The sequence below is a fragment of the Anguilla rostrata genome, chromosome 13 (genome assembly GCF_018555375.3).
Source record: "Anguilla rostrata isolate EN2019 chromosome 13, ASM1855537v3, whole genome shotgun sequence".
Taxonomy (NCBI): Eukaryota; Metazoa; Chordata; class Actinopteri; order Anguilliformes; family Anguillidae; genus Anguilla; species Anguilla rostrata.
In genome coordinates, this window is record NC_057945.1 from 14,760,944 (window position 1) to 14,776,127 (window position 15,184).

Genomic DNA, 15,184 nt, shown 5'->3' on the forward strand with positions numbered 1-15,184 from the left:
TTGGGGTGGGTGGGGGTGCCCTATTTTAAAGTCAATGTTAGCGCGATGGTAGAAATTTGTATCTGTAACTTCATGCTTAGCTGTGCTTTGCTGATTAGCCAATCAGTTGTTTTCATTTTTCATGCATTGTCTTCGCTCACATTTTTGGCACTAAGTAGTGCTCCGTCTGAAAGTTGCAATTTTACAGCCTGAAAGGACGTTTTGTATAGCGGATTTAGTAAATGGCCGGAACTATATGCGCTTCACACTTAACGTTTCCTCCAGAGGAAAGAAAATGATGTACTTCCTTCTTGCAATTATAAATCTCACGAAAATGTTCCATTTGGATAGGGTGTGTTAATCATATGAAGGACGAGGGCTAAATCCGCAAATGTGACCATCGCCGTAATGGACAACTTGTCTTGCTGCTACCTTATTGCCAGTGAGGGACTGCAGATAAACAGTGGCTCATAACGGTGTCTTTTGTATTAAAACAAAGGGGTGGCGGCTCACAAGATTTTTTTTATTGTGTTTATCTAGAAGAAATACATCTCCCCGTAATGAGCCCATCAGATATCTGCTAACGAACCGAGCCGTTCTGCAGCGACGGCTCACTCACCTCACAGACCCAGACCTGGCCTCGGGGACGCCATTATTCACACGGTCCAACCAGGACCACGAGCTCCCTCTTTTAATTAGCTCCGCGAAAAAACAGCGGTCGCCGCACTCCGGAGGACGTGAATTATTGGAGCCAGCGGCGGCCGTTTTTCACGTTCGCGCACCTCGCTGGCAGCTTCGTCCGCGGGGAAGGGGGGCCGGACCTTCACCGGGAAGACCGCGGGGAGAAGAACACGGCCGCCAACCGTAGGATCGGCGTCGTTAGGGCCGAGTCTGCCGCAAAACACCTGAAGTTGCGACGGAGCGAGAGAGCCTCGCAGCCACACTGAGAAATCAGCTGTGAACGCAGCTTCCCCCTTTCTCAGAAGTGTCAGATATATTTTTCTCACCATCTGAAACGGCTTGATGATATTTGTTTGAGATTGTTACGTTCAAATCTGCCTCTTTCTGTCCCCTCACTATCCAACCTGGAAGTTAGAATATACGTATTTTAATATCTAAGAGAGGTATTACTGGGAGTTTCAGTATTCATTCATTTTCATTTCGACCACGTATTTCGAGAAGTATTTTTATAAGTGGATCCAAAGAGGAATGGCTAGTTTACCCCATTAGCTTTCATTTCATCAGGAGAGCTGCACCTCTGGGCATTTCCCTCCCACATAGTTCAGTTTGAAGTGTTAACAGATGTTGACTGAGGCAGGTTGCCTTTTAATGAAGATGGTTTGGTCAGGATGTATTAATCGCGTGTTAGTTCATCCCACTCTTCTTTCAAGAGAAATGTTCATTTGCAAATTAGATTACAGCACAATCCATGGATTACGCGCTTGTTTTTGATGATATGAAGTCTGTCAATTTGGAGATTAGAATTCCCATAAAAATTTGCTAAGTTAATTGGAGAGCCATCTGTTCTTGAGTTGTATTATTTCATTATTGCATATTGTTTAAAGTAGCCTTGAGGATATCTTTTTCCAGTGGGTTGAACTGTCTCTTTTTCTTTTGTTTTCATTTCTTTTTGAAGCATACGGGATAATTTTCCCTCCAAGGACTACTTTGCTTATCTTCCAGAGTCGGGCTGGAGATAATTTGGACGTGTTATTGAATTCCGTACAGCATGGTCTGTTTTTCAAGATGGAGTTTGTGGATATATAATTTTTGATTTGAAGAGACACTGAAGTAACATCAGAAGGATATTTGATGTTGGTGCTCTCTGCGTAGGCTGAGGCTCACTGGAGAGTGTAGAATCGGGCATGCAATATGTAGGGATTTGAAATACAAAGGCTTAGCAAGTTCTTCTCATGACTGGAAGCCGTCATGGCGGGGAAAGTGTCCATATTTTCTTCAACGGGGGCCATGCTAACAGCATAGATGATGGCCTGGATTCAATTCATATTTGTCCTTCAATATTAGTAAGTTTGATAGGCAATTTTGATGAGCCTGTGAGACGTTTTGAGAGAAATATCAATCATTTGTACTCACCTGCAGTATGGGATAAAAACACCTGTGGGTCAAATTGGTTCTCTGTAGCAACAACCTTATTCATGTTCAAGCATGAATTGCAGTATGTCTGTATTAAAGTTTGTTATTTTATATAAAGTCGCATGATAAATATGCTAATCTTATGCCAACGGAGTGTCGAGACACTGTCTGTTCATATATAATCCTTTCACGGGTTTTTGTGGAACAGGTTCCTGTTTTTCGTATTAAGCTCAGCCATCAAGCTGAAGCACTTGCATGGCGCGGCTTTCTGAACGATATAAGATAAGTACGGCGGTAGGATTTCGTTGATCTGTTCAAAAAAAGCGCCTGTCGATCTGTACGGAGGCCCTGGCGTTGCCTTTTGAAATGGGTTCCTTTCTTTCGGTTTTCTTTCCCTTGTGCTTCTCCGCTTCTGACACGCAGGCTGAATTGTGTTTGGCAGCAGAGAGAGGGAGAGAAAAGCAGCCGGCACACCGGGGTCTGTTCTGGCGCAGAGAGCCGGGCCAGCTCATTCACATGCACAGGCTTACCTTTGTTGAAACAGCTGCCCACAAGGACCCTCGCAAAATCAATTATGAAGTCGGTGCACAAACCCAGATGAACAATTTATAACACATTGATTTTTTTTCTCTTTCTTCATTGAGGATGGTGGGGGGGTAAGGGGGGGAGTTGAGAGCGGGGTAGCTCACATGGTAAGGAGCTAGGGATGAAGATGTTCGAAACCGCCAAATATGCGGAAAATCTGCCGCGTCGCAATGAAAAGAAAACAAGAAAATGTTTGAGAATTGCATTTCTCGAGGGGAACATTTTGAAACAATTGAAATAACGACATTTAAATTGTCGTGATGAGTCTTCATTTTCTATAATAATAAAAATGAGAATATACTTATGATGATGATGATTATTATTCTTGTTATTATAGATCACATTACAAAGCCTGTGTATACATTTCAAACAGATTTAGTGAAGTTCTCCTTTTAAGGCTTAGCCTTATTACCAGCAGCTTCTCATCTGCCCTCTTCCTGCTTAATTCTTTCTCCCTCCGGGGGTTGCTATGCAACAGTCTTACCACAGGTGTAGCTAACTGTACAGTGCCAGGCCGAGTGCCGTTGCTTGGCAGCAATCACATTTTAAAACACAGACATAGCTCTCTCTTATTTAATCAACAAACCCACAAAAAAAACAGATAAAAACCACCTCAATATCAGTCTATTGTCATACAGGGGAATAACAGTGATGGTATGCTGAAACAAGTGGAGCATTCTGCCCAGTATATTGACATTAATTTTATACGCCAAGATTGTTTACAGGAATAGTAAAAGGAATGGGGTTTTAACAAAAACACTTTTAGGTTTTGCCTTCACCTTCCTGAGTGACAGTATTAATTGCACATGAATCTTTACTTTTGAATCTCAGCCTTCTTGATTATTCTTGGGGTTAAAGCACCCTCAGAAACAATGCTTGGTATAGACAGTTCAGCGTGGTTTATCTCTTTATTTTTTATTTTGTGTTTTTATATAAAAGGAAAAGGGAAATTATCACCTGCATACATCATTTGCACATCTTGATTTGTATTTTCCCAGTAGAACATGGTGTACTATTTATAGTGAAAAATACATTAAGAACAGATACAGGGAGTAGTATCTGACCATTATATATACAGGCGCATGGGAAACTCAGATTCAGATACTGACATTTTATTTTTTTTAATATGACCTACATAAACAGATTTTTTAGGTGCTTGCGCTTATTTATAAAGTAACGCTCAGAATTTTGTCTGTGTATTTTTTAAATTATTTTTTTCTGCAAGAATCAAGCCTTTTTGTTTTAGTGACTGCAATTCTTCTGCTGCAAAGACTGCTCTATTTTTTGCCAGGCATCATTTGAGATCAGCAATATAACCCAACAGCAAAAACCTCAACACAGAGGCCCAGAAAAAAAGCACACACCTGCCACCCTTTGTGTTCAGCTTGCTGATGTAGCAGGCAGGCTTCAGAAAGTAAACACTCTTTTACTTTCTTAACTACTTGTCACATCTTCACCTCACATGCAGAGTTGAAGTCATTACCGTTGCTATTCTGCACAATGGCGCCATCTCAGAGGGTAGTTAATGCAGTTTAAATTATCTTTGTGCTTAAATGGAATCGACCGCAAAGATCTTTATCGCAACGGCTGGAAATTTTCGTGACTCGAGGGTTAGAGCAATCATTGCGGGCGGCTCTAGCGCTTAACGCGGCAGTGTCCTTCCCCTGTGCTGGAGCAGTGAGCCAGTGAGCCAGCCGCCGGTGAACTGATGGAACCCTTTGGTCTCGCTGCAGCGGAAAAGCCGCTGGGCAGATCGGGGCTGCTCAGAGACCTTCTGAGGGGCAGGTGCTCAAAGTGAGAAGAAGGGCACACCAACCTAGAATACGCCCAGTTATTGTACAGACTACTATACATTTCACCAAAATGAATGAATGAAAATTCATGACTGCAACACTACTACTACTACTACTACTACTACTTATAATAATAATAATAATTTTATCAATTTTTAAGTGGCACATATTTTATGTATCTGAGGCAAAAGGTGCCGTGAAATACACGTATAGTAAATGTCACAAATGTAGCAACTCTGCTGTTGTACTTAGCATTTATATACACCAAATCTTTTTCAGATTCTGATGCCACAAAATCCCTGTTAATACTTACTATGTGTTAATAGAAGGTCTGATGTCTAGCTGTTCTTTAATTATTTCCATTCCAATTGCCAGATTCTGTAGTTATTATTATATTTTAGGTGGAAGTGCATGTTTTTTTCCCCACCTTAAAAAGCAAATATGATGGAATTCTGAACAATGGAAGGTAAAAAAAGGATGCCAGAAATGCTGATTATTATTATTATGAATAATAATAATAATAATAATAGTAATAATAGTAATAATAATAGTAAGTCCTGTGATCGCCAAATAAAATGTAAATCCTTTTCTTCTGCACAGAGGGCATTGAAATGAAATGGCTGCTCGGTTCCTGGCTTGATTCTGCTGTTGGCACAGACTGAATGTGACAGGCCCTGGGTTAGTAATGAATAACAGGCAGGCGCGGCCACTGCTGTCAGTTGGTCCACTATAACCTCGCCATCTGCTCTCTGATCTTCCATGTCTCCTAATTGATTGTCAGGTCACACAAGCCCGAGTGAAATTGTTTTGTATTCTGGCCATTCGATCTGACAGGACCCGATTGCCGCTGACACAGCAGAGACCGCCAAAGAAAAGTAAAGCAGGTTGCTTCACTTCATGGCGGAGAAAGAAATCTGCTCTGTATCGATTTTCCTTCACACCTCATTCAGGTCTGCTCCTCCAAATACACCGCTCACCGTTTATTAATATTTTATTTATTTCTTTCGGCGCTGTTAGTTCAGTATATTTTCGGCTTTGACAGAATATTGGATGAGTACCCCCTGCAATCTCTACAAATAAACAATAAACAAAGTGAAATCCCAATAAGTGTTTAAATTATTAATGTTGGAAAATTTCAGGCCGATCAATTTGATAAAGATTTGTTTCAAACTTTCTTAGTGAAACTTATCTTGACTTATCTTGACTGTTTGCCTTTTTATTAAAAAAAAAGAAAGAAACATCCTCAAACCCCACCATATAATAGCAGGAAATATATTCATAATTAAATTTAAAAAAACAACAACATGGTTCATCTTAGCCCCCCATACACTAAAGTTGGCCCTATTGCACAGAAGAATTCAGCCACCCTCCCCTTCCCTGTTATTTGAGCTACACAGTAAAATATTCAGTGTTAAATCAACTCTTACAGAGCATGTATGGTCCGTATTTGGACTTGTATGTACTCTGTCAGAGTTGAAGTAACACCGGACATTTTCTGTGTTCATCAGCTTCTTTGTTAAATAACAACCAAAGTACTGAAGGCTACACCTCAGATATCTTCCTGCTAGTACACACCATATTAATGCATATATTGCTGTACAGCCCAGATAACCATCACAGAACCTCTTGTCAGAATCGTGTTCACTGTGTGAACTGAACTGTGTTCTTGGCTAGAAATAGCTGTACAAAATGAGTATCGTTACTTACTGTACCTGTGTTTTGTAGTTGTGCAACGACCATGATATGCACTTTTGTACATTGCTTTGGATAAAAGCGTCTGCTAAATAAATGTAATATAATGTCTTGCCTGCAATTCCATGTGCAAAGCAAGTGGTACACGATAAATTTTGTAGCAAGAGTCCCGCAGAAAAAAAATACACAAATTGTTTTTTTTTCAGACGACTTCCCGTCAGACATGTCTTTGTAGTCGTCATAGCAATGAAAGGGTCTGACGATCAAAACACAGAAACATTAGCAGGTGACCTAATCATGTTTTTCCAGGACAATATCTGGGGAATTGATTAAGAATGAACCTCAGGCAGCGTTTCCTCGTTAGCACACCAGTTACAAACGAGGATGATGACCCTGCACTCAAACAGTTGCCTATAACTTTGACTTACAAATAAATGCAAGCATAAGCTTTTCCTTCACAAAGTTTAGCCAGTCAATTTAAGGAATCGCTGAACTCATCAAACTGTGCTTGTGAACACGAAAAGCTAATGTTTGCATTTATCTAGTCAAAGTCAACTATAAGGACAAATGATAATTGAATGCAAGCCTGGGGGCAGTCACAGTACTTTTTCTTGGAATGTCCAACCAAAAACTTTCCCTAGGTTTTGTTTTATTTAAAACAACTTCAATGTACCTGTAACAGAGGATAAAAAACAGGTGCCTGCCATCTTTAATCAGGTGGACCAGAACCAAAAAATGTCTCCCATGATGACCGGGCACCAGCTGTGCTTCATGTCTTCCTTCTCGTTCAGTCAGCCTCAGCTGTGCTCGCCACCGTCCCTCCTGTTCGAGTCAGCCGAGCTAAAACACGCAGCTGTGCAGACGTCCGGAGTGACGCAACATGACAAACAACACCCCGAACAACACCAACAGCGCAGCGGGGTCTGCATCTCGTAACATTTTGAATGATAACCCCAACGTCTGAAGTTTCCTTTTTCCTCCTCCGCTCCTCAACGTTGTTAATCATTAATTTCCTGTCGTTTTTAAGTAATGTTTCAGGAGGCACAGGTGACTGTACACCTTATCTGAACCTAACAGCTGTGTCCCAGATACTGAATGGAGCATCTGACTGTAGGAATTTAGTTCACGGTGTTTAAAATTAGATTTAACATCTATCATTTCCTGGGGCCGAATGGTTTTGTGTCAGAACTTGGCAGCGGTAATCCGTCACCGAGCGCCCGTCCATCCCATCTCACTGCCCCATCAGTCAATCGTGTGCCGCTGTCATGGTGACAAAGAGAGCCCACGGGGAGAAATATCGCCAGAAGACGACCACAAAAAAAGTCTGGGAAATAAAACCTTTTAAGATGTCGGGGAGGATGAGAAAAGGGGGGGAAAAAAACGATAAAAAAAAACACTACAAAAAACCACAGCATGTGTCACCTTCTGAAAACATTCTTTGAGATCTCAAAAGGAGAAAGGGGGAAAAAATCAAGGCTATGGAGGTGGGGGACAGGGGGAGGGGTGGGGGTTGGTGAAGGGAGGACAAGGGGAATTGAGGGATGGGAGAAGGAGAAGAGGTGTGGGGGGCAGTTTCGTGTTCATTATTCCTGAGCGCGTTCAGAGAATTTATCACTCCGGGGTCCTGGTGACAGCAAAGGCAGTTTAAAGGCAAACCTCACTTTTATTTTCTTTCTCCCGTGGGCAAGTGAGCAAACGTGAGGGTACTGGTGAAGAAAACCTCTCTTCCTGCAAGCATGCACAGAACTCTAAAGAACTAGAATCTATTGTCCAGCAACAACATAGCATAGCAAATCTGTCAAACATTTTGAGGAACATGTAGTACATTATTGGTTTTGTGCTGAAAGGACCTCCTTCAGGTACTAATACCAGAACCCTCCCCTCCCCCCCCCCCAAGTACCTAGAAGCAGATCCAAACAACAGGTGGTAGCTGGGGTAGTGGAGGGTGAGCGCAATTCTGTGCAGTAGCAAGTCAAGCATGCAAAAGCAGTGCAGTCAGTCAGTAGCACTGGACAGATCTGACTACTGGTTTGAAAAAGGTGCTCCACTGGTGATGTGTGCATGTGATTGGATTGGTATGAGACAATGTGTTGTGTGAATGTGATCGGTAAATTATGGAAACGCTTGAGTATGCGATTGCTGAGGCCAACAATTGGTCGGCTGCAGCAGGAGTTTCCTGACTGAACTTGCCCTGTTTCGAACATGTTTCCACTGGAAATATTAATGTTTGTCCTTAATTGAAAAACTGGAGGCTTTCATTATAGCGTGGGGCAGTGTTTCAATATTTAGGACAAGATCTATTTTGTACTATATAAAGGATTGGACATCCCTATTGCACACATATAAACATACAAAGAATTATTTAGTTATTTATGCGAGGAATAATTATGCACAGATTGCCTGATAAATATATGAAATAGCATAGCATTGTCTAATATGAATAGCATAACAATTGTTTGATAAATATATGAAATTGCATAATATTAAATTAGAAAATAGAAGTGTCTGGAAAAGGTAGTGTGTGTGTGTGTTTGTTTGTCTGGTCTGTGTCCTCCTCCCCCTGCCTTTTGTTTCTTACTCCAATTAATAGTGTGAATGTGTGAATTAGGCATTTAAGTTTTAAAATATGCACATTTTTTAAAATAACTGATTGAACATATATTGTTAGATATGAGCATCAGCTCATAGTCAGCTCATACATTCCCAACCTGGCTCTCTCAACCTGCCACCTAATCATCCGCTGATTTAATTTGCTAAAAATAATTCTCTCCCTCTCACCTTAGCTGAGGTGTGGCGCAAAATGGCTGACGTGCATCACCCAGGTGGGTGCTACACATTGGCGGTGGGTGAGGTGAGTTCCCCCTCATCACTGTAAAGCACTTCGAGCATCCGGAAAGGTGCTATATAAATGCAATGTTTCATTCATTCATTAATTCATTCAGTCTTGGTTATCCCAAGTTCCTCAAAACCATAGCCCCGTCACTCTGCTTTGGATCATTTTCTGCACATCAAGTACTAGGAAACGGATGGAAGTTTCCAGAGCTGACTTAATCAAGGCTGTCTTTTGCATCAGGACTCTTTTTGCTGAGGAGTTCAAGTCAACAACATTTCTCAGCTTCATCATGAACATGCAGTATACAGCATCATAAATATGTAGTACACAGTCTCAAACTTAAATCCTGCCATAATAACTCATGCTTGCTCATTATAAGCATGGGGATTTATTACCAGTGGAGACCCGGTGAGAAATGGAGAATGACACCTACATTTCTATGAGGTTCGACCAATATTTACAACCACAGGAAATTATGCTGGTATTGGAACATTTTAATAACTGATTACCAGGTATCAAGATTTTACACAGTACAAGTTATTCATTTTAATACAAGTTATTTTATATAATATAATGTAATTTAAATTCTCTTCATGTGGTTATATCACAGTTAATCATTTTATTTGAACTTCACTTTTGGAAACATATACGTGATATTTTTTTTAGAATACCTTAAAATAACTTGTCAGCCACTTTATAATTTATTCAAAAACATAAAGGACTTCAAGTCATTAAGACAAAAATATAAAGACCCAGCAAAGCCTAAGCACATTTACATTTAAGCTTGTTCATAAAACGTGTAATATTTCATTATCAGACTGCTGAATTATGCCAATTCCTTGAATATGACACAGGACACTGTAATTAAATGGTTATGATTTATGACATAGCAAGCAGGTTATAAGTCATAAATTCAGACTGTTGCACTTAAACACAGTACTAATAAAAATCATGAGTTACTGCTTCTTGCCATTTATTACAATACAGATGTATTTTGCATATCTCTGACAAGATTAATTCAGCCTCTGTGTGCTATTTGGTTTTTAGATCTTGTATATTATATTTCATTTTAATTAATTGGCTTGCCTAATGTCATAATGAAATGTAAATACACCCATCTATCATCTTCGGTATAGTGTTACGTGTTTAGGTCACTTTAAACTGTCTCATTTTATATATTGAATTGCGTGTGGTGTGTGTGTGTGTGTGGGGGGGGGGGGGGGGTGGGTGCATGTTCGAGCATGCATATTTGTATGTATGTACAGTACAGTACAATACAGGCCAAAAGTATTTGCAAGGTTTAAAAAAAAAATTAAACAAATTGGTAGAGAATAATTCTGTGCACATTTGTGCACATTTATTCAATAACAAACCAAAGTACAAACCTTTTTTTTCAACCTACAATTAGTTTTATTTAAAAATGACTTTCCTCAAAATAGCCTCCTTCAGCTTTAATTACAATTGAATTAATTTTTGGAAGTTTATCCAGTCATTTTGCAAAGTGGGAGTTGGAGGATTGGGAGAGAGGTGGAGTGGTTATCTACCTTAAGTTTTTTTAAACCACAGGTAGTCTAATACCCTTCGCCTGTACTGCAAGTAAAATAGGCACTAAAGCTGCAAAAAATATGGCAAAGAACAAGGAGCTGTGTGGAGCCAAGTGAACACAGTGTGGCAAGAAGGTTATTCCCAGCAAGACATGGAAAAGAAGCTTAAGATTTCTAGGTGCAGTGTTCAGTACACACTCAGAAGGGTCCACCTGATGGGCAGTCAAGTTATCAGGCGAAGACCAGGAAGAAGAAGGGTAACATCAGAGGCAGAAGACAAATATCTTGTGGTGTCTAGCAAAAGAGCCCTCATAAAACTGCACCACATCTAAAGGAAGAACTTCAGGCAACTGGAGAGAAACCTGTCTCCCTGACTACAGTGAAACGGCTTGTACTGCACATGGTGAAATGTATGTATGAAAGTGTATGAAAATATAAAAGCTAAGAATATGCTCTTTAACCACATGTGAAATACAAATCTAAAATGGTGGAGTACAGAGCCAAACCAGAGCCAGAAAAATTATCTTTGTCCAAAATATTATGGAGCGCACTGTACCATACGTATGCCAGACCCTTTTCTCTAACAAATACTCAAATTACTCAAATGAATGCAATCATTTCAGTTCTCTAAGACACACACACATTCTCACTGAATCAAGGTTTGTAATAATCATAGTCTCAGACAAGTACGTGAGATAAGGGTGTTTGGTAATATTCCCAAGGCTGCAGCAGCACTCCCACACGCTAATACAACCCACACCTCATCTGGATGGTAAAAAAAACTGTCCTAAACATCACCCCATATTGTTATCCCACATGCCCACCCTTTTCACTGGACCATGAACGTTCTGCATAAATCTGCCAAGTGCTGATTTGTGTAATATTTTCATGTGCCATGTTACCAATCAATCTTGTGCTAACAAAGATCTGCAGAAGCTCGATTTATGGATAACCTAGGGCCTTTGGAGGCAAAGGGCAATTTATGTTTAACATAAGGGTCCTGGCAGTTAAGCTTCTGTTTCTCCAAATTAATGATGGAGAGTCGAACCCGGGAGGTTTTTACGGTCGAGGTTCACTCCAAACACGCTCCGAGACCATCTCGCGCCGTGGGGCCAGGCTACGGACGAACGGGTCGGACATCGGCATAAATCACTCTGTTTTCGCAGTCAAGATGGCCGACCTGCGGTCGCAGCTTATTATGACTTGAGCTGGAGGAAAGAAACACGGCAGCAGAAATACCAGCTTGACAGGGAGGGCCATTTATTTCCAATGAGCTGTATGGAGAGGTGCAGTAGGCAGCGCTGTACGTAGGCCTTTGAATATCACCTTTTTTAGAATAAAGCTAGCACAAAAGTAAAACAAATGTAGTGAAAATGTGGAAAATGTTTTATTTTATGGGTCCTACAAGCACCTTTTGCCTTTTGTTTGAATAATGCATTTTAAGCAAGTCTTACATTTATTACATTTTTTCATCGGTATGTGTCTTTGCGATACACAATTCCAGGAGGGCCTTTCTTGTGTCAAATTATGAGCCAGCCAGTTGCAATAGTTACGTACAGGGAAAATGTAGTGGAAGAAAAGAAAATGAGAATTTTTTAGTGTGTGCATTTGACAAATAGTTTGATCACGTTGCAATAACAAAGCATCAAGAGTGTTCTATTTCAGTCACGGGGTCATCTGGTTCAATGAAGGATGAATTCAAATTCAGCCGAGCCGTGTCTTTAGCCTTCTCAAGACCTATCGTGCTTGGCTGTCAGCGGTCTTCTTTCATATGCCCTGGACGTTAGGCGGTGCTGCCTTTCTATGCACGTACGTGTCTCTCACCTCGCGGCGTCTGACCGGACTCCCAAACAGAGAAATGACATCCGAGATTAGTTCTCTCAGGATATCCCCCTGACACACACATCTCAACCCCCGCCAGACGCAAAATGGATTGCAGCAGTCCAAGTCCTGACCATTAGAGTCAAAACTGTATTGATGGCTTGCGGTTTCCCGTGCAATAACAGCGATTCCGTGAGCACTGGAAAGTGCCGAACTTCGAACATCTGTATCCTGTCCAGGAAGGAACATGACAGCCAAATATTCTAGCATAACATTAAACATGTTTAAACAAACTTGTATGTGATGTTTTTACAGTTGTCATATCAGTTTTTGTTAAGTACTTGCAGTTGAGAGATAAACATTGCTGCCTCTTTGTTGCACTAAAAAAAAAAGAATAACATACATATGAATAGATTGTTTATGGTGTATGTAAATATGTAAATAAAATTTGGGCTATGGGCCGTTGCTAATTGTGTTGTGCTGATCTGCTGATGCTGTGAAGGACCTTGACAAACAAGGGCAACCGAATGAAGGCAGCGTTGCTGTACACTCAGCCAGGACCTTTAGCATGCTTTAGCATATCGGTCATTCGGGCTAACGATTCCCATGTGAGCTCGGCTTAATGAACTGCAAAGAATACATTACAGCAATTGATCAAGTTTGACATCAGCAGTCAAGGTGAAGAGCTTCACGGTAGGGCACATAAGGAAATCTTTGCCACTTCTCCTCTGTACTCAGTTTAACTTGTAATACTATGTTGCATTTATTTACTTATTTATTTGATTAATTTTTTTTATGGGGGAAATTGATTGCTTCTTAACCCCTTAACTCAGACAGGACACTGTGCTGCAGCAGAATACAGGCCAGTAATACAGTTAATTCCATATTGGCTCTGTCACCCTGGCATACAGTTTGGCCATGTTCCAAAATATCCAAATAGAAGTTTGGAAGATTGACACATCAAGTGCTGTTCCAGAACTCTACTGGGTGTTCACAGAAATTCCCCTGATGCGTTCTCACATATTTGACAGGATGTGGGGGGGGAATCACAGCATGTGTTGAAAGCATTCAAGCACACTTTATCCACACTTGCCGTTCCCAGAAGTCCTTGCGGTGATACTCGAACAGAATCTGACGTAGAAAGAAGTCACAGAGGAATGTAAACAAGTTCGATTTTCTCAATATACTTGAATAGAATAATCAGTAGCGATTTCGAGAGTTCTTTTGAAAAGACATCAAGACGTTTACAGTCTACTCAATACAGGTATATTAGGTTCATGTGAAGTTCATGGCTAGGTAGTTGCGCTAAAGTTTGCTCCCAATCTAAATTGTGTTCAAATTGTGTACCACATGCATAGCAGTACATTCCATAATATCAAGTACACAAGTTCCCCAATCATGCAATGCAAGAGGTATTGTTGGACTAGAGACAGTGAGTAACACATCCAGTTAATAAGGTACTAGGCTGAGAAGCACATTAGTGAAAGGAAGGAAGCCTGCACACTGAACTGCTCCTCACACACCGTTATTAGAGGCAATGTTTCCATCCTAGTGGATTTTAGTCAGGTCTACCCAGACCAAGTGCTACCATACCCGTACATATACATGTAACAAGCCACCTGACCACCTGATACTCGTGATCCAAGGTGGAGACTTGAATATTTCACACTACTATGCAGGAAAAGCAGAACAGGACCACAACACAGTAAAAAGGCCATACATAATAGAAAAATATCTACAAAAAATATACAGTTCAAATATTAAATATCCTGATTTGTATCACATTCCTTAGTGAGAAAAAAACATTAAAGCATATAAATATATACAATAAATATATAAGCAATGAATCCAATATGGCGGCCAATCTTTATAGAAAAGGTTTCATACCCAATCAAAGATAGGAAGGTGATAAACTATTAAGATTGTAGATCTAAAATGTTTCCCTTTGTAATACAATTTTCTTCAACATCACCCCCTCCCCTTGGAGTTTTTACATAGTCAGTGAAAAATGTCTAAAAGAAGAGATATTGTGACAGGTCTCCATGAAGTGCAGAGCAACTGGACTCCTTAGATCATGGGTCCTAATGTTGCTCCTGTGTTCAGATATTCTAATCTTTAAAGCATAAATAACATCCTCAGTGGAGCATGTAATAAGACCCTTAATTTTAAACTCCTGACCAGTCCAATTTAAAAAAAGTTAACATTTTATGGTAAAGTTACACTGGGCACAATGTCCACACCTGTAATTCCCATTCGGCACATGGTTGAAAAGAGGTACCTTGCTGAGATAGCGAAGGGATCGAAATGTTGTCTTTGGTAAAGGTGTGTGAGGAGCAGTTCAACATGAGGGCTTCCTTCATTTCATGGAACCTGTGTGGTCTTTATCTTCATTGCTTGCATAAACCCACTGCAAAGTCCTGCAAAAGCAGATCAGATCATTAGAAAGCAGCATAGGAGGACCCATCCAATCCGTGAAGTTCGGTTTATTGGTGGTTTCAGTCACTCCGAATATCTGAACCTAAATATGATTGACATGCATTCCAGCCATCTGGCATTGTTATATACTGTAGAAACCGCCGGGGACTTACTCCCACAGCTGCGATTGGCCGAACAAAAGGGAACCCCGTCTATACTGTGCAGTCCTGTGACGGCCACTGAAACACTGAGCCGCGCTCAGAAGACAGGTCTGCCGGGCTCAGCCGAGTAACGCGGTGACAAGCCGTCACGTTTCTGTCACGCGTTCAGCAGAACGAGTTCTGCACAGGCCTGCCAAGGCTGACTGTATTCAGCACGCCAAACTCGATTTGAAATTCTGTCGCTGCACACAATCGCAAGGATGCAGT